Source organism: Callorhinchus milii, unplaced genomic scaffold (assembly GCF_018977255.1).
Source record: "Callorhinchus milii isolate IMCB2004 unplaced genomic scaffold, IMCB_Cmil_1.0 Scaffold110, whole genome shotgun sequence".
Taxonomy (NCBI): Eukaryota; Metazoa; Chordata; class Chondrichthyes; order Chimaeriformes; family Callorhinchidae; genus Callorhinchus; species Callorhinchus milii.
This window is the reverse complement of record NW_024704851.1, coordinates 30,070-55,786: the sequence shown is the minus strand read 5'-3', so window position 1 is coordinate 55,786 and position 25,717 is coordinate 30,070. Positions and strand designations below refer to the sequence as shown.

The following is a 25,717-nucleotide window of genomic DNA, read 5'->3' as shown; positions in this document are numbered from 1 at the left end:
GTTATTCTTGGTGTCTCAGTTTGAGCTCACTTCTGTCTGTGTTTGATTTCATCAGGAGGAAGCTGCTCGGAAAAAAAGGTATGAATTGATCTTTACCAAATATCCCAGAAATTAATGCACCAACAAACACAATGTGCGGTTTTACTTTATAATGAAAAACAGCTGTCATCAACCTCTCTCCTAATAAAACCTTCCATGGACCCATCCCTGCTCACTAACTGCCACCCATCTCCAACCTCCCTTTCCTTTACAAGGTCCTTGAAAGAGTTATAACTTCCCAGCTTCACTCCGTCCACACCTGTCTCTCCCGTCATGAACCCCTCAATCGGGTTTCCTGCCCACAGCACGAAACAGCCTTCATCAAGGTGACAAATGGCACTCTGTCCATCTGTGACCAGGACTCCCTCTGTCTTCTCCTCCTCCTGGAACTCTCTGCTCCCTTTGACACTCTATCCTCCTCCAATATCTCTCCTCTCATCTCAGCCTTCAAAGTTCTTTCCTTGATTGGTTCTCATTGTATCTCTGAACCCAGCTCCATTTGTCTCCGCAAATCTCTTCTCCTCACCGTCTCGTGTGGTGTTCCTCAAGGCTCCGTCCTGGGTCCTCTCTTCTTTAACCTGTACATCATCTCTTGGTGACATCATCCTCAGACATGGAGTCAACTTCCATATGTACACACATGACCCTCAGATTCATCTCTCTCTGCCTCCAACATGAACCCTATGACCACTGCTGGCCTGACAGAATGTTTGTCAAATATCAAGTCCTGGATAAGTGCCAACTTTCTGCAGGTGAATATCAGCAAGACTGAAGCTCACGCCAGCACCTCCCAACTCAGGCCCTGGCAGCATCAGTACCAATGGATGCATATACCACCTCACCAAGCCAGTCAGGAACCCAGGTGTCTTGTTCGATCCTCAACTGTCCTTTATCCCCCACGTCCATGCCATGACCCGCTCTGCCTTCCCCCACCTCGGCAACATTACGTGACTCCATCACTGTCTTACCTCTTCATACATCCAGACTCGAATATGCAAAAACCATGTTTCTTGGCCTCCCCAACTCTTCCCTCCATAAGTTGCAGATCATCCAGAACTCTGCAGCTCCTATCCTCCTTCACCAGGCTCCGTGATACCATCTCCTCCTGCCTCGCTCGTCTCCACTGGATCCCCACCCCTCAGTGGATCGAATTCAACATAATTGTTCTCAATTTTAAAGCCTTCCGCGGCCTTGCTCCCTCTTATCTCTCTGTCCAGCAAAGCCTGTATCAACTTGTCCATTCCCTCCATTCTGCCATCTCCTACATATCTCCAGCCCGACCTACCCTGCCATTAGCGGCCGGAATTCTTGTCTCTCTGATCCCAACTTTTGGACCCTGCGTCTTGGGACTTCCTTGCAACGTGGAAGCCTACTGTATATAGATGTCAATGTGTCTTGTATTGCTGCACTATATTCACTGTGTTTGTGTCTCTGTGTGCAGGCAGGAAGAAAATATTCTGGGAGATGGTGGACCGAAGCGACTGAGTGAGGCTCTGACGAACCCGAAGTTTAAAATACCGGTTCTGGAGTGAGTAACACACTGTGGAACTGAAAGTAAGGCTCCAACAAGAGACTAGACACTGGATACCGGACCCACCTGGACCCCTACTGACTGTAGCTCCAGAGTGAGAGGCCCGGGGACAGATAATCTCACGCTTGATACCCACCCAAAAACTCTCCCTTGTCAACCCACAGCACTGCCAACACGGAGGATCTGGTGTCCATCATGCAGAGGAGTAGACTCACTCCAGCCACTCGCTGATTGATCATGTTACATGCATACTCACTCTCTCGGCCTGTGATGCTGACAGACTGTGTTGCGGCTCCTCAAGGCCTAAACAGCCACCCATGGCATCAGCAGGTCTCACTGCCCTGTCCTCATACCCAGGCCACTTACACTGTTATACTGGGCTCTGGATTTCCGCCGTGGGGAAGGCGGGTAAACTGCGCCCTGAGGACTTTCAGGGCAGAGGCAGCTATGGGGGGGGGCTTTCAATTGGGCTGTGAGGGAGAGCTCAGTCTGAGTACTCGGGGAGGACCTGCTGCCATGAGATCAGGACACAGGAAGCCTGTGGCCTAGTGACGTAGGCTGGAGAAGACTTGCCTGTGAGTGCGGGGAGTGAGTGCTGTGGTGCCTGAGCTGGTGGAACGAGAATAGGAGAGAAGCCGAGAGGGGGCAGGAGCCAACCCAGGGACACTGGGGTGTGTGCATGGGAGGAAGTGGTGTTTACCAACTTTACCATCCTGCTCGCTCCATCCACTCGGTGTGCACTGGGCTGCTACACGTCCCCGCCCTGCCCGCTCCACCATCAACTCTTCTGCATTCACACAGTCAGATATCACCATCACCATCACCACCCTGTGGAACTCAATCCTGGAGAACCGCTATCTCTCCTCCTCTTTTGCCTCCTTCAATGCCCATCTCAACACCTTCCCCTTTGACCCTGCCTTCGGTTATCCTCCTACCCCAATCCCTTGCACACCACCCATCTCTGATCCCAACCCCCAGATCAGGTACAAACCCTCATTGCCTTGGTACGTCTTCCTGACAGGAAAGTCCCTAAACTTGCGATTTGATTTTGTTGCCGCAGAGACTGGGGAACTCGAACCTTCCAACCCCGTCCCTGTAAAGCTCTGAGACATCACCCTGCAAGAAATTAATATAAATGTTAGATGTTTACTTCGATCTACCACAACTTAGGAAGGATGCCTGTGTGTGTGTCTGACTGTGTGTGGGCATGTGCGGGTGTGCCTGACCCTGGGTCCAGCGCCTTGGGACTTGCTCCCATGTGAAACGCTCCTGTATATACATGTCAATGTGTTTGTGTCTCCGTGTCCAGGCTGCAGGACCATAATCTGGGAGATTGTGGAGTGAAGCAACTGTGTGAGGATCTGAGGAAACTGGAGTGTAAAATACCGAGTCTATGGTAAGTAACACACTGTGGACTTGGTGTCAGTAATTGGCTCTGAACACAGATTATTATATCCTGAGCAGCTGTGGACAATATTAATTCTAAAAGTTCCTGAAAGCTACAAGGTCAGCTCAGCGGCAGGGTTTTAACGACAAGTCACTGGGAGCAGAGATTCTTCCCACTCACTTGCTGCTGACCTGTGAGACACAGTATTTACAGTTTGGTGGGTGTCCTATCCAGAAACGGGGACCTTATACAGCTTTAGCCGATTAAACTGCAGCAGCACTTATAATAATAATATAATTGAATTTGCTATAGTGTTTTACACGTTTCTTGACGTCTCAAAGCGCTTCACAGAAAATACTGTAAAGCAATTGACTGCATTTTTGTGGGCGAAACGCGGCAGCCAATTGTGCACAGCAATGACCTACAAACTGTCGTGGATTGTAGTGACAAATTGTTATTTTTTTTAGGGATTTTTTCAGGCATGTGGAGTAAGGAAAATTGCCCAAGGTTTCTCCTGCTGGGATTTGAACTCAGGTCTCTCGCTTGTGAGCCAGGTATTAATTGCGCACCCCAAGGGCATATTTTAACTATTTGACTGACGTCAACACAAAATGACAGGGAATGTTTTGCCCATTCACATTGACGACGGCTATCACAACACAAGCAGCTTTCTCAACGCAATATTTTGTTTTTAGTTGTTGGCAACAAATCACTATATATCGATCAAAATTAAGAGTCACAGTGAACCAGACTGAAGGTCCCTCCACTCCAACCCCTTCCCATCCCTTAACACACACTGTGTGGTCACCGAAACTCCAATTGCACCAACCTACACCCAATCCTGCAATCCTGAATGTAAGTGTCTGTTCCACGTACAGCGATATTTTAACGTGAAGGTGGAAAAATGTCAGCCCCGGCCCCTTCCTCCTGTCCCAGAAAATCCATCCCATTACAGTCTCTCATGGTAGACAGCGTTGTATTCACTTTGATCCCTTTTATGGCTCCGTGTCTCTCATCTCCAGGCTGTGTAATAAATAATAATACGCACTGTGTTTACTCTGATCCCTGTTATGTTTCCTTGTCTGTGATTGTTAGGCTGAGCGACATCGATCTGACAACTGATAGGACCGATAACCTGTCCTCCGATCTCAGAATAAACCACACACTGACGGAGCTGATCCTGAATGATAATAATCTGGGAGATTGTGGAGTGAAGCGACTGTGTGAGGCTCTGAGGAACCCGGAGTGTAAAATACAGAGACTGGAGTAAGTAACACACTGTGTCTCCAGAGTCTGAATGACTCCAATATCTCAATGTGTTTATTGTGACTCTCTGATCAGTGCGGCTGAATATTGTGACAGGAATCGGTGTGACAGTGTGAGGCCACAAGACATATTTTACATCAAACTCTCAACATGTATTAACGTGTGTGTGTCTGTGTGTGTGTGTGTGTCTGTCTGTGTGTGTGTCTCTCTATCAATCGCAGCCTCGCCCGACCGCTCCACACACTGTGGGTTTGCAGTACTCTACTATTGTCAGCCGAGTGTCTGACACACACATAAACCTGTCATCAGGCTTAGGGTTAAGCCTGATGACAGGTTTGTGTGTGACAGGTTGCACTCCAAACCAACCTCCTGACAGTTTCACATCTGACTGGAAATTTGTGTGTATGGAATGGAAAGCTTCTGATTTACTGGGAGACTTTTAAGATAAATTGTGGGTGAATCTAAAAGCAGTCTCACTGGGAGCTCAGAGCAGCATTGAATAATATGTGTTTGTTTGTCTGTGTTTATCCGCGTGCGTGTGTGTGTCTGTATGTGTTTGTGTGTGTTTGCGCGTATGTCAGTGTGTGTTTTCTGGGTGTGTCTGTGTATGTTTCCGTGTGCGTGTGTTTCTGTGGGTGTGTATGTTTACGATTGTATGCGTTTCTCTTTGTGTTCTGTTGTTATATGCTTTTGTGTGTTACTGTGTGTGGGTCTGCCCGTATGTGCGTTGTTTGTGAGTGTTTGTGTTTGTGTGTGTATCTATGTGTGTGATTGTGTGTCTGTGTTATGGGTTTATGTTTGTCCGTGTGTACCTGTGACTATATTTGCATAAGAGTTTGTTTGTGTGCATATGTATGTGTATCTGTGCATGTTTGTTTTTGCCTATTTGTGCACATTCGTGTCTCTGGGTATGTGTGTGTGTATGTGTGCATGAGCGTTTGTGTGTGTGAGACTCCTGCAAACTGTCCAGCACAGTCATGTATGATGTTGGTGCTTCCTCCCTAATCCTGAGACATTTAACTGAGGTCAATGATTCCATGTGTATTCCCAACTGGCCTTAGCCCCCGGACGCAAATATATTTGATGGAAAAATCATATCCTGAGATAGTTTTTTGTTGGTATTTTACAGTGAAAACGCCTGTGCAAAACCCTCACCCAGAATAAAGTCTGCGCAGCTTCAGCCCTGAGTTAGCCTGTGTCTGCTCACACACTGCAGTCTCTGCCCTGTAGCTCAGTGGTTAGAGCCCTCGCCTCGCTAGCGAGAGGGCCTGGGGGTGATTCCTGGCAGAGCAAAACCTTACGGATGTCTCCTTACTCCACTCGTGTCTGTTTGCTTCGCCGTCAGTCATAACCCGGTTGTTAATTGCAGATCACATTTCCATGGTTAATATTCCCTTCAAATAAATATTTTGTGAGAGACCGTTAGAGAGACTGAGAGATACAGGGGGAATGAGAGAGAGAGAGAGAGAGAGAGAGACGGACAGAGAGATACATAGACAGATAGGGAGACTGAGAGAGAAGAGAGACTGGGTGAGAGAAAGACAGAGTGATCAATAGACAGAGAGAGTGTGAGAGGGAGACTAGGGGAGAAGAAGTATAATGAGAGAGAGAGACTGAGTTAGAGAGAGAAAGAGGGAGAGAAAGAGAATCAAGAAGAGACTGAAAGAGACAACGAGGGAGACTGAGACAGAGTGACAGACTGAGAGAAAGACAGACAGAGTGAGAGAGAATAGGGTAGATTAAATATAATATGTAGTGACTGTCTATTTTGTGGGAGAGACGAAGAGATAGTGACTGAAAGAGAAAGAGCGACAGATAGAGATAGAGAGAGACAGTGATAGTGAATGAAAGTTATTGATTGACAGAGAGAGACAGAAAGAGACACTGTTAGACACATATAGAGAGACTGAGAAAGAGATTGAGAGAGAGAGAGAGAAATTGAGGGATAGAGGCTGAAAAAGTGAGAGAGAGTGAGACTGAGAGAAAATATGTTTTCAACCGTAGCGAATGTGTGTTTTGTGGGGGAACAGATACAGAGTGATTGAGAGAGAGAGAGAGAGAGAGAGATTGGGATAAACTTCGGGAGAGATAGAGAAAGAGAGTGAGAGAGAAAGTAAGTCAGAGACACAGAGTGAGAGACACACTGTGGGATGACTTCAGAGAGCTTGAGAGATAGAGCCTGAGACACTGAGAGAGAGAGAGAGAGAGAGAGACTGAGCAAGAGAGGGAATGATTGAGAGAGAGAGAGGGAGAGAGGAGAGAGAGAGAGAGAGAGAGAGAAAGAGACTGTGAGAGAGAATATGTTATAACAGGTAGTAACTGTGTTTTGGGGGAGAGGCAGAGAAAAAAAACATAGAAAGAGAGAGAGTGAGACTGTGAGACAAAGTGAAAGACATAGTCGGAGACTGAAAGAGAGATATAAAGAGACGGTGAAAGAGAGATATTATCAAACGTAGTGACTGTTTTTAGGGAGAGACAGAGAGAGAATCAGAGAGAGAGAGACTGTGATGTTGTGTGTGTGACCCTGGTCCCAGCGCCTTGGGACTTGCTCCCCACGTGAAAGGTTCCTGTATATACATGTCAATGTGTGTGTGTATTCGTCTGTGGGTCATGTATTTGTGTGCGCGTGTGTATTTGTTTATGTGTGTGTGTTTGTGAGTGATTTTGTTTGTTTGTATGTGTGCTTGTGTGAGTGTTTGCGCGTGTGTGTTTGCATCTGTACGTTTGTTTGTGTGTGTATTTGCGTGCCTGCGATTTTGTTTGCCTGAGATTGTGAGTGTTTTTCTGATTGTTTGTAAATTTCTGTTTTTGTGTGTGTGTTCGTGTGTGTTTGTGGGTGTGTGCATTTGTGCACTCCCACCCTCGCCCGCATTTGTGTTTGTTTGTGTGTATGTTTATGTATGTCTGTGTATGTATGTTTGTGAGTGTGCTTGAGGTTTTTTTCTGTGTGAGCGTGTTTACGTGTGTGTGTTTCCGTGTGTTTGCTTGTGTATTGCATTTGTGTGAGTGTTTGTCTGTCTTTCTCTCTTTGTGTGAGAATGTGTGCGTTTTTCTGTCTGTGTGCTTGTTGTGTGTGTTTGTGTATCCTTGTATGTTTTTCTGGGTATGTGTACGTATGTGATTGCGTGGGTGAGTTTGTGTGTGTGTGTGATTGTGTGTGTGTGTTTGTGTGTGTGCACTCCTACAACCTGTCCGGCATCAAACAAACTGTGAGTGACAGTGGTTTACACACACTGTGTTTACTCCGATCCCTGTTATGTCTCTGTGTCTCTGATCTCCAGGTTGGACAGTAACAATCTGACAGCGGATTGTACCGAGGATCTGACCTCCGCTCTCAGCACAAACCACTCACTGACGGAGCTGTACCTGAGTTATAATAATCTGGGAGATTGTGGAGTGAAGCGACTGTGTGAGGCTCTGAGAAACCCGGAGTGTAAAATACAGAGTCTGTGGTAAGTAACGCACTGTGTCTCCAGAGTCTGAATGACTCCAATATCTCAATGTGTTTATTGTGACTGTCTGATCAGTGCGGCTGAATATTGTGACAGGAATCGGTGTGACAGTGTGAGGCCACAAACCGTCTTTTACATCAAACTCTCAACATGTGGTAATGTGTCTGTGTGTCTCTGTGTGTGTGTCTCTGTCTGCGAGTCTGTGTGTGTGTGTATGTATCTTTGTGTGTGTGTGACTGTTGTCAGAAACATTTGCAACTATCTCCAACAACGTTAAAATGATCCGGTACCAGTTTGCCATTTGGTTGAGTTCAGTCACTATATTCAGGTCAAAACTGCAGGAGATACACAAATAAATGAAACAATAAAATAATACACAAGACACAAAGCGGTACCGAGCGGATTCCTGTCACAGCACTGGTCGTGTCCCGCACTGCTCCGCTACCATTTCCGACAGATATCTAACACACCTTTGTTTAAAGACACCTTAATAACTCCAGCCAAAGCTGTCTTTTCTTTAAGAAATAACAACTCCTTATTTGGTTATATCCATAATATGTTTTAATTCCCCCTTTAAGCACATTTGATTCTCTCCTGATCAGTCCCTCCGTCCAGTGTGTATGTGTGAATAGACTTTCTGTGTGCTTGTACGTCCTGACCTTAATTTCCCATTGTTTTGGGCTCTGCCTTCAGTTACTGAGCTTTGCAGCCTTTGCACTTCTATTTTATATTCTTAAACCGCACTTTAACATTAACCCATGACAACACTGTGTGAGTGTGTGTGTATGTGTCAGTACATGTGATTGTGTCTGTGTGTGTGTCTTGTGTGTGTCTGTTTGCGTATCTCTGTATATGTGCGTGTTTCTATGTATATGTGTCTATGAGTGTTTTTATGAGGGTGTTTGTGTGTTTTTGAGTGAGCTTCTGTGTTTTTCTTGCGTATGTGCGATTGTGTGTGTGTTTGTTTCTGTGTTTCTGTGACTGTATTTGTGCGCGTCTGTTTGTTTGTGTGTTTGTTTGTGTGTATGATTGTCTTTGTGCTTGTGTGTGCAGTTGTGAGTGTTTGTGTGTGTGTGTGTGTCAGCGCGTTGGAACAATATTGTTGTTGTTGCTGTGTGTGTTTGTGTATGTTCCTGTGAGTGTGTGCGATTATGTCTGTGATTGTTTGTGTGTTCCCAACTCTTCCCTTCACAGCTGCAGATCATCCAAACACTGCAGCTCGTGTCCTCTCACACACCAGGCTCCCCGACTCCATCACTCCCACCCTCGCTCGACACCATCACTCCCACTCTCGCCCGACACCATCACTCCAACCCTCGCCTGACTCCATCACTCCCACCCTCGCCTGACCCCATCACTCCCACCCTCGCCCGACCATATCACTCCCACCCTCGCCCGACCATATCACTCCCACCCTCGTCAGACTCCATCTATCCCACCCTTGATCGACCCCATCACTGCCACACTCGCCGGATTCCTTCACACCCACACTCGCCCGACCACATCACTCCCACCCTCGCCCGACCACATCACTCCCACCCTCGCCCGACCACATCACTCTGTCCATCGTCCAGAAGATCGAATTCATGATCCTCTTCCTCACCTTTAAGACCATCCATGGCCTCACCCTCTCTGACCTGCTGACTCCCTACCAACCTGCCCGCTCACTTCGTCCAGTGGGCTCTGGGCTGCTCCGTGTCTCCCGCCGACCCGCCCTCCCATCGGTGTCCGGGCTTTCAGCCTCTCTGCTCCCACACTCTGGAACTCCATCCCATGGATGCTTTCCCTCACTTTCTCTCTTGCCTCCTTGAAGGCCGGTCTCAAGACCCTTCTCTTCTATGATGACTTTGATCTCACTCCCACTTCTCTGCCTTTCCCCACCCCTCTCCCATCGATACCACCACTCACCCCTTCCCCACCTCTCCCCCATGCTCGGGCCCCGACCCCCCGACTGTTCAGCGCTTTGGGAAGTCCTCCGGACGTGAAAAGCGCTCTGTAAATGTCATTTTGTTGATGTTGTTGTGCATTGGTGCTTGTGTTTGTGTGCGTGTACATGTGGATGGCGTTTTTGGGTGTGTCTGTGTGTTTGAAAGTTTGTATGTGTATTTATGTGTGTGTGTTTGTGTTTGTTTGCGTGAGTGTGTTCTCGTGTGTGTTTGTGTGTGATTGTATGTTTTTCTTTGTGTGTGCATTTGTGTGTTTGATTGTGTGTTTGATTGTATGTATGTTTGTACGTGTATTTATATGTGTGTGTAATTTTGTGTTTTTTTATGTTTGTGTGTGCTTGCAGGTGGGTGTTTGCGCGTGTGTGATTTTGTGTGTATGAGTTGGTGAGTGTTTTTATGACTGTTTCTCTGTGTGTTTTTGTGTGTTTTTGTGTGTTTGTGTCTGTGTATATTTGCTTGTGTTTGTGTGTTTGTTTGTGTGTGTCTGTTTATGTGTACTTATGTGTGTGTTTGTATTCGATTTTGTGCGTCTGTTTGTGTTTGTGTGCTATTGAATGTGTCTTTACGTGTGTTTCCATGTCTGTGTGTGATTGTGTGTGTTATGTTTGTTTGAGTGTGCATGTGTGTCCGTGTTTGTGAGCTTGTTTTTGTGTGTATTTGTGTATTTCTGAGTGTATATTTGTGCGATTGTTTGTGTGTATGTTTATGCATGTTTGTGTATGTGTGTGAATTTGTGCTTGTGTGTTTTTCTGTGTAAGTGTGTTTGTTTGTGTGTTTGTGTGAGTGTTTGTGTGTTTGTTTCTGTGTGTTTCTGTGTGTGTGCGATTGTGTGCGTTTGTGTATTGGTGTGTTTGTTTGTATGTGTTTGTGTGGGTAAGTTTGCGTGTCTGTGATTGTGTGTTTCTGTGTGTGCGTTTGTGTGAGTGCATTTGTCTGGGTGTGTGTGTGTGCGTGTAACTTTTTGTGTGTATCTGTGTGTGTGTTTGTGTGCATGTTTGTGTATGTGTCTTTGTGTGAGCGTTTATGTGTGTATATGTGTCTGTGTGTGTGTTTGTGTGTGTCTGTCTGTTTCTCTCTCTGTGTGGTTGCATTTTTTTCTGTGGGTCATGTGTGTGTGTGTATTTATATGAGTCTGTTTGTGTGTGATTTTGTTCATTTTTTTTGTGTGCTTGTGTGAGGTTTTGCCCGTGTGTGGTTGCGTGAGTGTGTTTGTGTGTGTGTCTGTGTATGTGTTTGTCTATGGGTCGTGTTTGTTTGTGTGTGTGTTTATGTGTGTGTGTTTCTGTGTATGTGTGTCTATCTGCATACGTCTATGTGTGTTTGTTGCATGTCTGTGTATGTGTGTATTTGGCAGTGGGATATGTGTTTGTGTATATGTATGTGTATTTATGTGTGTTTTTATGTGATTTTGTTTACGTTTGTAAGTATGCATGTGGTTGTTTGCACGCGTGTGTGTATGCGTATGTGCGATGTTGTGTGCATGAATTTGTGAGTGTTTGTGCGTGTTTGTGGGTTTCTGTGTTTGAATGTGTGTATATTTGCATGTTTGTTTGTTTGTGTATCTGTGTATGTGTATTTATGTGTTCGTGTTTGTATGTGATTTTGTGTGTCTGTGCGTATTTATTTCTGTTTTTATGTGTGTTTGTATGTTTGTGTTTGTGTGCTGTGTTTGTTTGTGTGTACATGTGCGTGTTTGTGAGTTTGTTTTTTGTGTGCTTGTTTGTGTGTATCTCTGTGTGTGTACTTGTGTGTGTTTGTGTGTATGGTTGTGTATGTATGTTTGTTTGTGTTTATTTCTGTGTCTATGTGTGTTTACGTATGTGCATTTGCATGTGTTTGTGTGCATGTTTGTGTGCGTGTCTGTGTGAACATTTGTTTGTGTATGTTTCTCTGAGTGTGGGGAATTGTGTGTGTTTGTGTGTCTGTGTGCTTGTTTGTGTGCTTCAGTGTGTGTTTCCGTACGTATGTGTTTGTGTGGGTGCGTTTGTGTGTGTGTGCATTTATTTATGTGCATGTGTGTGTATATGTGTTTCTATATATATGTGTGTATTTCACTGTGTCTGTGTGAGTGTGTCTATGTGTCTGCATCTGTGTGTCTTTGGGTGTTTGTGTCTGCTTGTGTGTATCTGTATGCGGGTCATGTGTTTATATGTGTGTGTGAGTAGGAGTGTATATGTGGCTGCATGTCTGGGTTGGTGTGTACCCTGGTGTGTGTTTGTGTGTGTCGCACCCCTACAAGCTGTCCGGCATCAAACAAACTGTGAGTGACAGTGGGTTATACCCACTGTGTTTACTCTGATTCCTGTTATGTCTCTGTGTCTCTGATCTCCAGGTTGGACAGTAACAATCTGACAGCGGATTGTACCGAGGATCTGACCTCCGCTCTCAGCACAAACCACTCACTGACGGAGCTGAACCTGAGTGATAATAATCTGGAAGATTGTGGAGTGAAGCGACTGTGTGAGGCTCTGAGGAACCCGGAGTGTAAAATACAGAGTCTGCGGTAAGTAACGCACTGTGTCTCCAGAGTCTGAATGACTCCAATATCTCAATGTGTTTATTGTGACTGTCTGATCAGTGCGGCTGAATACTGTGACAGGAATCGGTGTGACAGTGTGAGGCCACACGACATCGTTTACATCAAACTCTCAACATGTATTAATGTGTGTGTCTGTGAGTGTGTGTGTGCGAGTGACTCTGTTTGTGTGTGTGTGTGTGTGTGTCTGTGTGTGTTTGTGTGTTTCTGCTGTTAGAAAGATTTGCATCTATCTCCAACAACTTTACAATGATCCAATTCCAGTTTACCAATTGGTTGAGTTCAGTCACTATATTCAGGTCAAAACAGCAGGAAATACACAAATAAATGAAACAATATAATAATACACAAGACACAAAACGTTACCGAGCGGATTCCTGTCACAGCACTGGCCGTGTCCCGCACTGCTCCGCTACCGTTCCCGAGAGATATCTAACACACCTTTGTTTAAACACACCTTAATAACTCCAGACAAAGCTGTCTTTTTTNAAAGAAAAACAACTCCTTGTACGGTTATATTTATAATATGTTTCAATTCTCCCCTTAACCACATTTTATTCTCTCCTAATCAGTCCCTCCCTCCAGTGTGTAAGTGTGAACAGACTTTCTGTGTCCTTGTACGTCCTGACCTTATGTTGCCATTGTTTTCGGTTCTGCCTTCAGTTACAGAGCTTTGCCGCCTTTACACTTCTATTTTATATTAAAATACACGTTAACATTAACCCATGGCAACAATTGTTTTATATTCTTAAACACATTTTAATATTAACCTATGACTACACTGTGTGTGTATTTGTGTGTGTGTCTGTGCATGTGTTTGTGAATTTGTCTGTATGTGTGCCTTGTGTGTTTCTGTTTGCGTGTGTGTGTGTATGTGCATGTGTCTGTATATGTGTGTCTATGTGTTTCTGTGAGGGTTTGTGGGAGTGTGTATGTGTGTCTGTGTGTGTGCGTTTCTTTGTGTGTGTGTTTGTGTGTCTCTGTATTTCTGTGTGTGTGCGTGTGTGACTGTGTGTGTATGTTTCTGTTTCTTTTGTGAGTGCCATTGTTGGTGTGTGAATGTTTGTGTATATGTGTGTCTTTGTGATTGTGTGTGCTTTTGTGAGTGTGTGTCTTTGTGTGTTTGTCAGCGCCTTGGGACGACCTCCCGATGTGAAAGGCGCCATACAGATGTAATCTTGTTGTTGTTGCTATGGTTATTGTTGTGTGTGTTTGTGTATGTTCCTGTGAGTGTGTGCGATTGTGTGTGTGTGTGTTGTTGTGTGTGTTCCCAACTCTTCCCTTCACCGCTGCAGATCATCCAAATACTGCAGCTCGTGTATTCACCCACACCAGGCTCCCCGACCCCATCACTCCCACCCTCGCCCGACCCCATCACTCCCACCCTCGCCTGACGACATTACTCCCTCCCTCGCCCGACCCCATCACTCCCTCCCTCGCCCGACCCCATCACTCCCTCCCTTGCCCGACCACATCAACCCCATTACTCCCACCCTCGCCCGACACCATCACTCCCACCCTCGCCCAACCCCATCTCTCCCAATGTGGGAAGACCCCATCACTCACACCCTCGCCCGACCCCATCACTCCCACCCTCGCCCGACCCCCATCACTCACACCCTCGCCCGCCCCCATCACTCCCATCCCCGCCCAACCTCATCACTCCCAACCTCGCCCGAACCCATCGCTCCCAACATCGCCCGACCCCATCACTCCCAAACTCGCCCGACAACATCACTCCCACCGCCCGACCACACTGACTCTCCTAACCCCGGAGGATCCAATTCAATATCCTCGTCCTCACCTTTAAGGCCATCCATGGCCTCGCCCCCTCCTCCCCTCTCTGAACTACTGACTCCCTACAACCTGCCGCTCCCTCCGTCCAGTGGGCTCCGGGCTGTTCCATGTCTCCCGCCCGACCCGCCCTCCCATCGGTGTCCGGGCTTTCAGCCTCTCTGCCCCCACACTCCGAGACTCCATCCCACGGTCCCTTCGCCTAACTTCCTCCCTTGGCTCCTTCAAGGCCGGTCTCAAGACGCTTTTTTTCGACCGTGCCTCTTGTCGCCCTCCCACCTCTCTGACTTGCCTCCCTGCTACATCACCCCTCCCTCACCCATCACCCCTACCCCATCCCTTCCTCATGCTGGGACCCCACCCCCTGACTATTCACCGCTTCGGGACGTCCTCCCGACATGAAAGGCGCTCTATAAATGTCATTTTGTTTATGTTGTTGTGTCTTTGTGTGTATTTGTGTGTTTGTAAGTGTGTATGTGTGCGGCTGTTTATGTGTGTTTGTGGTGTGTATGTTTCTGTCGTTTTGCATATGTTTGCGTGGGTGTGTTCGCATGTATGTTTGTGTGTATGATTATGCATGTTTCTGTGTGTGCGCTTATGTGTGTAGGTTTGTGTGTTTATTTGTGTGTGCATGTTTATGTATGTATTTGTGTGTTTGTTTGTGTGTATGTGTATTTATGTTTGTGTCTTTGTGTGTGATTTTGTTTATGTTTGTGTGTGTTCTTGCGTGTGTGTGTTTCCGTGTGTGCGATTTTGTGTGTATGAGTTTGTGAGTGTATTTGTGAAAGTTTGTGTGAGTTTCTGCGTTTGTGTGTGTGCATTTGTGTGTGGGCGTTTGCATTTGCGTGTTTTTTTTGTGTTTGTTTGTGTGTATCTGCATATGTATATTTACGTGGGTGTGTGTTTGTGTTAAATTTTGTGTTTCCATGTGTGTTTGTGTGTTTTTGAGTATGTGTCTGTGTATCTTTATGTATGTTTCTATGTGTGTTTGTATGCTTTTGTGTGTGTGATTGTGTGTGTTATGTTTACTTGTGTGTGCATGTGTGTGCGTGTTTGTGAGTTTTTTTATGTTTATGTTTGTTTGTGTGTTTCTGAATGTGTATTTGGGTGTGTGTTTGTGTATATGTTCATGCATGTTTTCGTGTGTGTATGCGTGTTTTGTGTGTTTGTTTCTGTGTGTTTCTCTCTGTGTGTGCGATTGTGTGCATTTGTGTGTCTGTGTTTGTTTCTGTGTTTTTGTGTGTGTTTGTGTATGCTTGTGTGTGTTTCTGTGAGTGTGTTTGTGTGCAACTATGCTTGCGTGGGTAAGTGTATTTGTGTGCGTGATTGTGTGTTTCTGTGTGTGTGCTTTTGTGTGAGTGCGTTTGTGTGTTTGTGCGTGTATTTTTGTGTGTGATGGTGTGTGTGTATTTGTGTGTGTGTGTTTGTTTGTGTGCATGTATGTGTATTTCTGTGTATGTGTGTCTGTGTGTTTGTGTCTCTGTGCGTGTGTATTTATCTGTGGGTCACGTGTTTGTTTTTGTGTGTGAGTGTATTTTTGTGTGCGTTTGTGTGTGACATATTGTTTATCTTTGTGTGTGTGCTTGTGTGAGTGTTTGTGTGTGTGCGATTCTGTGTGTATGTGTTTGAGTGTGTGTGTTTGTGTGTTTCTGGGTGTGTGAGTTTGTGCGTGAGTTTGTGCGTGTGTATGTGTGTGTTTCTCTGCGTGGGTGGGATCGTGTGCGTTTCTGTCTGTGTGTTAGTTTGTGTGTGTTTGCGTATGTATGTGTTTGCATGGGTAAGATTGTGCGAGTGTGAATATTTGCTTTTCTGTGTATGCGTGTTTGTGTGTGTGTGTTTGTGTGCGTGTTTGTATGCATGTGTGCGTATGTGTAATTTTGTATGTGTGTCTCTGTGTGTGTGTCTGTATGTTGTTGTGTGTGTGTTTGTGTGTTCGTTTGTGTGCGTGAAAGTGTATGTATTTTTGTGTGTGTTTCTGTGTGTATTTGTGTATTTCTGTGTGTGTCTGTGTGTGTGTATTTGTCTGTGGATCATGTGTTTGGTTGTTTGTGTGTTTGTTTGTGTGAGAGTAAGTGTGTATCTTTGTCTGTGTGTTTGTCTGCTATGTGTGTTTGCTGGTGTGTGTGTGTGTGTCGCACTCCTACAACCTGTCGGGCATCAAACAAACTGTGAGTGACAGTGGGTTACATACTGTGTTTACTCTGATCCCTGTTATGTCTCTGTGTCTCTGATCTCCAGTTTGGACAGTAACAATCTGACAGCGGATTGTACCGAGGATCTGACCTCCGCTCTCAGCACAAACCACTCACTGACGGAGCTGCACCTGAATAATAATAATCTGGGAGATTGTGGAGTGAAGCGACTGTGTGAGGCTCTGAGGAACCCGGAGTGTAAAATACAGAGTCTGTGGTAAGTAACGCACTGTGTCTCCAGAGTCTGAATGACTCCAATATCTCAATGTGTTTATTGTGACTGTCTGATCAGTGCGGCTGAATATTGTGACAGGAATCGGTGTGACAGTGTGAGGCCACAAACCATCGTTTACATCAAACTCTCAACATGTATTAATGTGTGTGTGTGGGTGTGTCCTTTGCAACTATCTACAACGACTTTAGAATGACCCGGTTCCAGTTTACCAATTGGTTGAGTTTAGTCACTTTATTCAGGACAGAACAGCAGGTAATACACAAATAAATGAAACAATAAAATAATACACAAGACACAAAACGGTACCGACCGGATTCCTGTCACAGCACTGGTCGTGTCTCGCACTGCTCCGCTACCGTTCCCGAGAGATATCTAACACACCTTTGTTTAAAGACAACTGAATAACTCCAGACAAAACTGTCTTTTTTAAGAAAACAACTCCTTATATGGTTATATCCATAATATGTTTCAATTTCAATTCTCCCTTTAACCACAAGGACTTTCCGTGTCCCTGTAAGTCCTGACCTTATATTGCCATTGTTTTGGGTTCTGCCTTCAGTTACTGAGCTTTGCCGCCTTTGCACTTCTATTTTAGATTCTTAAACCACACTTTAATATTAATCCATGACAACACTGTGTATGTATGTCTGTGTGTGTGTGTGTGTGTCAATGCACATGCTTTTGTGTGTGTGTGTGCGTGTCTGTGTGTATGTGTGCGTTTGCCTGTGTATGTGGGTCTGTGTGCTTTTGTGAGTGCTTTCGTAAGTGTGTGTGTATCAATGTGAGCGATTGTTTGTGTGTGTGTTTGTCTTTGTTTCTGTGTTTGTGTGTGTTTTTGAGTATATATATATTGTGTGTCTGGATGTGTTTATGTGTGTGTCTCTGTCTGTGTGTGTGTGTTTCTGCGGGTTTTTTGTTTCTCTGTGTTCGTGCGACTGTGTTTGCTTGTGTGTATGTTTGTTTGTTTGTGTATGTGTGACTTTGTGCTTGTGAGTGTGTGTGTGTCAGAGCGTTGGGACGTCCGACATGAAAGGCGATATACAACTGTAATCTTGTTGTTGTGTGCGTTTGTGTGTGTTCCTGTGAGTGTGTGCGATTGTGTGTGTGTATCCCAGAGGATCGAGTTCAAGATCGTCGTCCTCACCTTTAAGGCCATCCATGGCCTCGCCCCCTCCTCCCCTCTCTGACCTGCTGACTCCCTACCAACCTGCCCGCTCCCTCCGTCCAGTGGGCTCCGGGCTGCTCCGTGTCTCCCGCCCGACCCGCCCTCCCATCGGTGTCCGGGCTTTCAGCCTCTCTGCCCCACACTCTGGGACTCCATCCCACGGTCCCTTCCCCTCACTTCCTCTCTTGTCTCCTTCAAGGTCGGTCTCAAGACCCTTCTCTTCGATCGTGGCTTTGGTCTCCCTCCCACCTCTCTGCCTTCCCTCACTCCTACCCCACCCCTCCCCCACCCCTCGCCACCCCTCCCCCACCCCTCCCCCCCCCTCCCCACCCCTCCCACCCCCCCCCACCCCTCCCCACCCCCCCCCCCCCACCCCTCCCCACCCCTCCCCCATGCTCAGGCCCCGACACCTGACTGTTCAGCGCTTTGGGACGTCCTGCCGACGTGAAAGACGCTCTGTAAAGGCAATTTTATTGATGTTATTGTGTATTTGTGTGTGTGTTTGTGTGTGTGTGAGTTGTGTCTGTGTGCTTGCAAGGTTGTGTGTTTGGTTGTGTGTATGTGTATTTATGTTTGTTTGTTTTTCTGTGTGTGTTTGTGTGTGTGTGATGGCGTATGTTTGTCTGTGTGAATCTATGTATGTGTTTTTATGTCTGTGTTTGTATTTGATTTTGTGTTTCTTTGTTTGTCTGTGTGTTTTTGAGTGTGTGTCTGTTTGTCTTTATGTATATTTCTGTGTATGTGTGTGATTGTGTGTTGTGTTTTTGTGTGCGTGTTTGTGAGTTTGTTTTTGTGTGTCTTTGTGTGTTTCTGTGTGTATTTGTGCGTGTTTTTTCACGTGTATGTTTATGTATGTTTGTGTATACATGCGTGTCTGTGTAATTGTGTGCTTTTTTGCGTGTGTGTGTGTGTTTACGTGTATGTTTGCGTGTGTTTGTGTGTGTCCGTTTGTTTGTGTTTCTGTGAGTGTGTGTGTTTGTTTCTGTGTGTTTCTCTGTGTATATGTGTCTGTGTGTCTGTATCTGTGTGTGTGTATTTGTCTGTGCGACATGTGTTTGTTTGTGTGTGTATGTGTGTGCTTGCATGAGTGTGTTTGCGTGTGTTTCTGTGTCTGTGTGTTTACTTGTTTGTGGGTCATGTGTTTGTGTGTGTGACTGATTGTGTTTGTCTGTGGGTCATGTGTTTGTTTATGTGTGTATGTGCATGTATGTGTGTGTGTTTGTGTGCCATTTTGTTTATGTTTGTATGTGTGCTTGTGTGAGTGATTGTGCTTATTTTGCGTGTGTGTGTGTTTGTGTGTGTTGGCGTGTGTTCGATTTTGTGTGTGTGAGTTTGTGAGTGTTTGTGTGAGTTTTTGTGTGTGTTTGTGTATTTCTGTGTGTGCGTGTGAGTTTGTGTGTGTGTATATTTGTGTGTGTTTGTGTGTATCTATGTATGTCTATTTATATCTGTGTGTTTGTTTGTATGTGCTGTGCTTCTGTTTGTGATTGTGTGTTTTTGAGTGTGTCTTTATGTGCGTTTGTATGTTTGCGGGTGTTTGTGTGTGCGTGTTTGTCAATCTGTTTTAGTGTACGTTTGTTTGTTTGTGTGTTTCTGTGTGTGTGTATTTCAGTGTGCTTGTGTGAATGTTTATGCGTTTTTGTGCGTGAGTGGGTTTTTTTGTGTGTGTTTGCGTGTGGTTGTGTTTGTGTGCATATGTGTGTGCGTTTGTGTGATATTGTTGTTTGTGTGTGTGTTTGTGTGAATGATTGATTGTTTGTGTGTTGTTTGTGTTTGCTTGTGTGAGTTTCTGTGCGTGTGTTTGCGTACGTATGTGTTTGTGTGGGTGAGTTTTTGGGTGTGATTGTGTATGTCTCTGTGTGAGCGCGTTTGTGTGAGAGTGTTTGTGTTTGTTTGTCTGCGTGTGTGAGTGTGTGTATTTATGTGTGTATGTGTGTGTCTGTGTGTGCGTCTCTCTGTTTATGTGACTCTGTTTGTGTGTGTTTGTGTGTATTTTTCTGTGGGTGTTGTGTTTGTGTGTATTTGTGTGTGTGAGAGTAAGTGTGTATTTGCGGCGATGTTTTTGTCTGTCTTTGTGTGTGTTGGTGTGTGTGTGTTTGTGTGTATGAACTCCTACAACCTGTCCGGCATCAAAAAAACTGTGAGTGACAGTGGGTTATACACAGTGTTTACTCTGATCCCTGTTATGTCTCTGTGTCTCTGATCTCCAGGCTGTACAGTAACAATCTGACAGCGGATTGTACCGAGGATCTGACCTCCGCTCTCAGCACAAACCACTCACTGACGGAGCTGAACCTGAGTAACAATAAACTGGGAGATTGTGGAGTGAAGCGACTGTGTGAGGCTCTGAGGAACCCGGAGTGTAAAATACAGAGTCTGCAGTAAGTAACGCACTGTGTCTCCAGAGTCTGAATGACTCCAATATCTCAATGTGTTTATTGTGACTGTCTGATCAGTGCGGCTGAATATTGTGACAGGAATCGGTGTGACAGTGTGAGGCCACAAACCATCGTTTACATCAAACTCTCAACATGTATTAATGTGTGTGTGTGGGTGTGTCCTTTGCAACTATCTACAACGACTTTAGAATGACCCGGTTCCAGTTTACCAATTGGTTGAGTTCAGTCACTTTATTCAGGACAGAACAGCAGGAAATACACAAATAAATGAAACAATAAAATAATACAAAAGACACAAAGCGGTACCGAGCGGATTCCTGTCACAGCACTGGTCGTGTCTCGCACTGCTCCGCTACCGTTCCCGAGAGATATCTAACACACCTTTGTTTAAAGACAACTGAATAACTCCAGACAAAACTGTCTTTTTTAAGAAAAACAACTCCTTATATGGTTATATCAATAATATGTTTCAATTTCAATTCTCCCTTTAACCAGAAGGACTTTCGTGTCCCTTATATTGCCATTGTTTTGGGTTCTGCCTTCAGTTACTGAGCTTTGCCGCCTTTGCACTTCTATTTTAGATTCTTAAACCACACTTTAACATTAATCAATGACAACACTGCGTATGCATATCTGTGTGTGTGTGTGTGTGTGTCAGTGCATGTGTTTGTGTGTGTACGTATGTGTGTGTCAGTGCATATGCTTTTGTGTGTGTGAGTGTGTGTGTGTTTGTTTGCGTGTATGTGTGCGTTTGCCTGTGTATGTGTGTCTGTGTGCTTTTGTGAGTGCTTTCGTAAGTGTGTGTGTACAGACGTGTGAGCGATTGTCTGTGTGTGTGTTTGTCTTTGTTTCTGTGTTTGTGTTTGTGTGTGTGTTTTTGAGTATATCCAAACATATATATTGTGTGTCTCGATGTGTTTATATGAGTGTCTGTCTGTGTGTGTGTGTTTCTGCGGGTTTTTTGTCTCTCGGTGTGTTTTTGTGTTCGACTGTGTTTGGTTGTGTGACTTTGTGCTTGTGAGTGTGTGTGTGTGTCAGAGCCTTGGGACGTCCGACATGAAAGGCGATATACAACTGTAATCTTGTTGTTGTTGTTGTGTGCGTTTGTGTATGTTCCTGTGAGTGTGTGCGATTGTGTGTGTGTATCCCAGAGGATCGAGTTCAAGATCCTCGTCCTCACCTTTAAGGCCATCCATGGCCTCGCCCCCTCCTCCCCTCTCTGACCTGCTGACTCCCTACCAACCTGCCCGCTCCCTCCGGCCAGTGGGCTCCGGGCTGCTCCATGTCTCCCGCCCGACCCGCCCTCCCATCGGTGTCCGGGCTTTCAGCCTCTCTGCCCCACACTCTGGAACTCCATCCCACGGTCCCTTCCCCTCACTTCCTCTCTTGTCTCCTTCAAGGTCGGTCTCAAGACCCTTCTCTTCGATCGTGCCTTTGGTCTCCCTCCCACCTCTCTGCCTTCCCTCACCCTCCCCACCCTCCCCACCCCTCGCCACCCCTCCCCCACCCCTCGCCACCCTCCCCACCCTCCCCCCCCCCCACCCTCCCACCTCCCCCTCCCCCACCCCTCCCCTATGCTCAGGCCCCGACACCTGACTGTTCAGCGCTTTGGGACGTCCTGCCGACGTGAAAGGCGCTCTGTAAATGCAATTTTATAGATGTTATTGTGTATTTGCTGTGTGTGTGTGAGTGTGTGTGCGTGTCTGCGGGTATGTGCGTGGTTGTGTCTGTGTGCTTGCACGTTTGTGTGTTTGGTTGTGTGTATGTGTATTTATGTTTGTGTGTTTTTCTGTGTGTGTTTGTGTGTGTGTATTTGCGTATGTTTGTTTGTGTGAATCTATGTATGTGTTTTATGTCTGTGTTTGTGTTTGATTTTATGTTTCTTTGTTTGTTTGTGTGTTTTTGAGTGTGTGTCTGTTTGTCTTTATGTATGTTTCTATGTGTGTGTGTGACTGTGTGTTGTGTTTTTGTGTGTGCGTATTTGTGAGTTTGTTTTTGTGTGTCTTTCTGTGTTTATGTGTGTATTTGTGCGTGTGTTTTCGCGTGTGTGGTTATGTATGTTTGTGTATGTCTGTGTATGTGTATTTGTGTGTGTACTTGTGTGCTTTTCTGTGTGTGTGTGTGTGTTTATGTGTATGTTTGCGTGTGTTTGTGTGTGTGTGTCCCTTTGTGTTTCTGTGAGTGTGTATGTTTGTTTCTGTGTGTTTCTCTGTGTAAGCGTGTGTGTATCACTGTATGTGTCTGTATTTGTCTGTTCGACATGTTTTTGTTTGTGTGTGTTTGTGTGTGTGCTTGCATGAGTGTGTTTGCGTGTGTGTCTCTGTGTGTGTACTTGTCTGTGGGTCATGTGTTTGTGTGTATGTGTGTATGTACTTATGTGTGTGTGTTTGTGTGCCATTTTGTTTATGTTTGTATGTGTGCTTGTGTGAGTGATTGTGCTTATGTTTGTGTTTGAGTGTGTGTGTTGGCGTATGTTCGATTTTGTGTGTATGAGTTTTGAGTGCTTTTGTGAGTGTGCGTGTGTTTGTGTGTTTATGTGTGTGCGTGTGAGTTTGTGTGTGTGTTTATTTGTGTGTTTGTGTTTGTTTTATTTGTGTATATCTATGTATGTCTATTTATATGTGTGTGTTTGTTTGTACATTATGTTTTTCTGTTGGTGTTTGTTGTTTTTGAGTGTGTCTTTATGTGCGTTTGTATGTTTGTGGGTGTTTTGTGTGCGTGTTTGTCAGTCTGTTTTTGTGTACGTTTGTTTGTTTGTTTGTTTCTGTGTGTGTGTATTTGTGTGTGTTTGTGTGAATGTTTATGTATGTTTGTGTGTGTATGCGTGTTTGTGCGTGCGTGGGTTTTTTCTGTGTGTGTGTCTGTGTGTGGTTGTGTATGTGTGCATATGTGTGCGCTTGTGTGAATGATTGATTGTTTGTGTGTGTGTTTGTGTTTGCTTGTGTGAGTTCCTGTGTGTGTGTGTTTGCGTACGTATGTGTTTGCGTGGGTGAGTTTTTGGGTGTGATTGTGTATGTTTCTGTGTGAGCGCGTGTGTGTGAGAGTGTTTGTGTGTTTGTTTGTCTGCGTGTGTGAGTGTGTGTATTTATGTGTGTCTGTGTGTGTCTGTGTGCGCGTCTCTCTGTTTATGTGACTCTGTTTGTGTGTGTTTGTGTGTATATTTCTGTGCGTCATGTGTTTGTGTGTATTTGTGTGTGTGAGAGTAAGTGTGTGTCTGCGGCGATGTTTTTGTCTGTGTTTGTGTGTGTTGGTGTGTGTGTGTGTGTTTGTGTGTATGAACTCCTGTAACCTGTCCGGCATCAAACAAACTGTGAGTGACAGTGGGTTATACCCACAGTGTTTACTCTGATCCCTGTCATGTCTCTGTGTCTCTGATCTCCAGGTTGGACAGTAACAGACTGACCGATGGCTGCACTGATGCTCTGGTCTCCGCTCTCAGTACAAACCGCTCACTGAGGTTCCTGGACCTGAGCCTTAACTCCTTCACAGACGGCTCTGTCTCCGCTCTCCGCCGCCTCATACAGACCTGCACCAGTCTGGAGAGGATCAGGTGAGTGTTTGTGTCAGTGTTTAATGTGATAAACACACAGAGAAAGGGCTGTGTATCAGAATGGGAACAGTTTGAAGGGATTTATTTATGTATTAAACTGCGACACGAACAGTTTACAGTTTGTACCATTATCCCGTGGGTTTATTTCCTGTTTAATGTGTTTCAGGCTGAGGGGGAATAGGTTCAGTTCAGACGGAAAGAAGCAGCTGCGGTCACTGCGGGGAATCAGAGCTGAGCTGTTAGTGAGAGTGTGACACTGACTGAGGCAGTGACTGTCCACACAGTCTGTGTAATATGGAATATATTCTGGACACTGTAGTGACTGATTATTAAAGATGTTGATCCTGATTCCTCTCCCATCTCTGCTCTGGGGACCGTTATTGACACACACCGCCTACGGCCGTGCGGGCGGCTGGAGAGCCCCGACCCTCAGTCACTGCTAAACTGCTGTAAGCGACCACAACTGATGCACTTTCTCTCAGTCTCTCTCTCTCTCTCTCTGTGTCAGTCCCTCTCAGTTTATATATTTCAGTCTCCCTATTTCAGGCTCTCTCTTTCGTTGTCTCTCTTAGTCTCCGTCTCTGAGTGTGTGTGTGTGTTTGCCTCAGTCAGTGCGAGTCTATGAGATAGTGGGCGAGAGAGCAGTCAGTGTGTGTGTCTGTGTGAGAGAGAGCAGTCAGCGTGTGTGTGTGTGTGTGTGTGTTTGCGTGAGAGCAGTCAGGGTGTGTGTGTGTGTGAGAGAGAGCAGTCAGTGTGTGTGTGTGTATTCGTGTGTGAGAGATAGAGAGCAGTCAGTGTGTGTATGTGAGTGTAGACAGTGTGTGTGTGAGAGAGCAGTCAGTGTGTGTGTGTGAGAGAGAGCAGTCAGTATGTGTGTGTGAGAGAGCAGTTATTGTGTGTGTGTGAGATAGAGCAGTCAGTATGTGTGAGAGAGAGAGCAGTCAATGTGTGTGTGTGAGAGAGAGCATTCAGTATGTGTGTGTGAGAGAGCAGTTATTGTGTGTGTGTGAGATAGAGCAGTCAGTATGTGTGAGAGAGAGAGCAGTCAATGTGTGTGTGTGAGAGAGAGCATTCAGTATGTGTGTGTGAGAGAGCAGTTATTGTGTGTGTGTGTGAGCAGTCAGTGTGTGTAAGAGCAGTCGGTGTATGTGTGTGTGTGAGGCTGTCAGTGTGTGTGAGAGCAGTCTGTGTGTGTGTAGGTGTGTGTGTGAGTACTCTGTGTGTGTGTGAGAGAGCAGTTCGTGTGTGTGTGGGGGAGAGCAGTCGGTGTGAGTGTGAGACCAGTTAGTGTGTTGTATGTGTGTGTGGGGGGAGAGCAGTCAACGTGTGTGTGTGAGAGAGAGAGCAGTCAGTGTGTGTGAGAGAGAGAGGAGTCAGTGTGTGTGTGTGTGTCTATGTGAGAGCAGTCAGTATGTGTGTATGTGTGTGTGTGAGGGGGGGACAGCAGTCAGTGTGTGTGTGTGAGAGAGAGTAGTCAGTGTGTGTGTGTGTGAGAGAGAGTAGTCAGTGTGTGTGTGAGAGAGCAGTCAGTGTGTGTGTGAGAGAGAGCAGTCAGTGTGTGTGTGAGTAGTCAGTGTGTGTGTGTGAGAGAGCAGTCGGTGTGTGTGTGTGTGTGAGAGCAGTCAGTGTGTGTGTGTGTGAGAGAGAGCAGTCAGTGTGTGTGGGAGAGCACTCAGTGTGTGTGTGTATGTGTGTGTGTGAGAGAGAGAGAGCAGTCTGTGTGTGTGTGTGAGAGAGAGCAGTCAGTAAGTGTGTGTGTGTGTGTACGTGTGTGTGGGAGCAGTCAGTGTGTGTGTGTGTGTTTGAGAGAGCAGTCAGTGTGTGTGTGTGTGTTTGAGAGAGTAGTCAGTATGTGTGTGTGTGTGTGAGAGCAGTCAGTGTGTGTGAGAGAGCAACAACAACAAAATTCCATTTATAGAGCGTTTCACATTTCACGTCGGGAGGACGTCCCAAGGCGCTGTACAGTTGGGTCAGTACCCGAGCACTGGGGGGGGGGGGGGGGGGGGGGAGAATGGTCAGGGTGAGGGGAGGGAAGGGAGGCGTCAGTGAGGAGGGCGTAGAGAGTCGAGAGGGGAGCTGAAGGCTCGGTCAAAGAGAAAGGTCTTGAGACCGGCCTTGTAGGAGGAAAGGGAGGAGGCGGCGAAGGCACTGGGGATAGAGTTCCAGAGCCTCGGGGCTGAGAGGCTGAAGGCTCGGACACCGATGGTAGGGCGGTTGGGGCGGGG

At 45.9% G+C, this 25,717-nt stretch overlaps 1 long non-coding RNA gene across 3 annotated transcripts; it reads left to right on the top strand.

Moving 5' to 3' along the window:
• Positions 1-12,096: 12,096 nt before the first annotated feature.
• LOC121851757 lies at positions 12,097-23,800 on the top strand. Of its 3 annotated transcripts, none has more exons than XR_006085979.1 (3): positions 12,097-12,124; positions 23,325-23,492; positions 23,659-23,800. It is a non-coding gene; the product is annotated as an uncharacterized LOC121851757 (long non-coding RNA). The 3 variants fall into 3 exon arrangements; XR_006085978.1 differs by lacking the exon at positions 12,097-12,124 and adding an exon at positions 16,330-16,360; XR_006085980.1 differs by lacking the exon at positions 12,097-12,124 and adding an exon at positions 19,892-19,924.
• Positions 23,801-25,717: the final 1,917 nt, after the last annotated feature.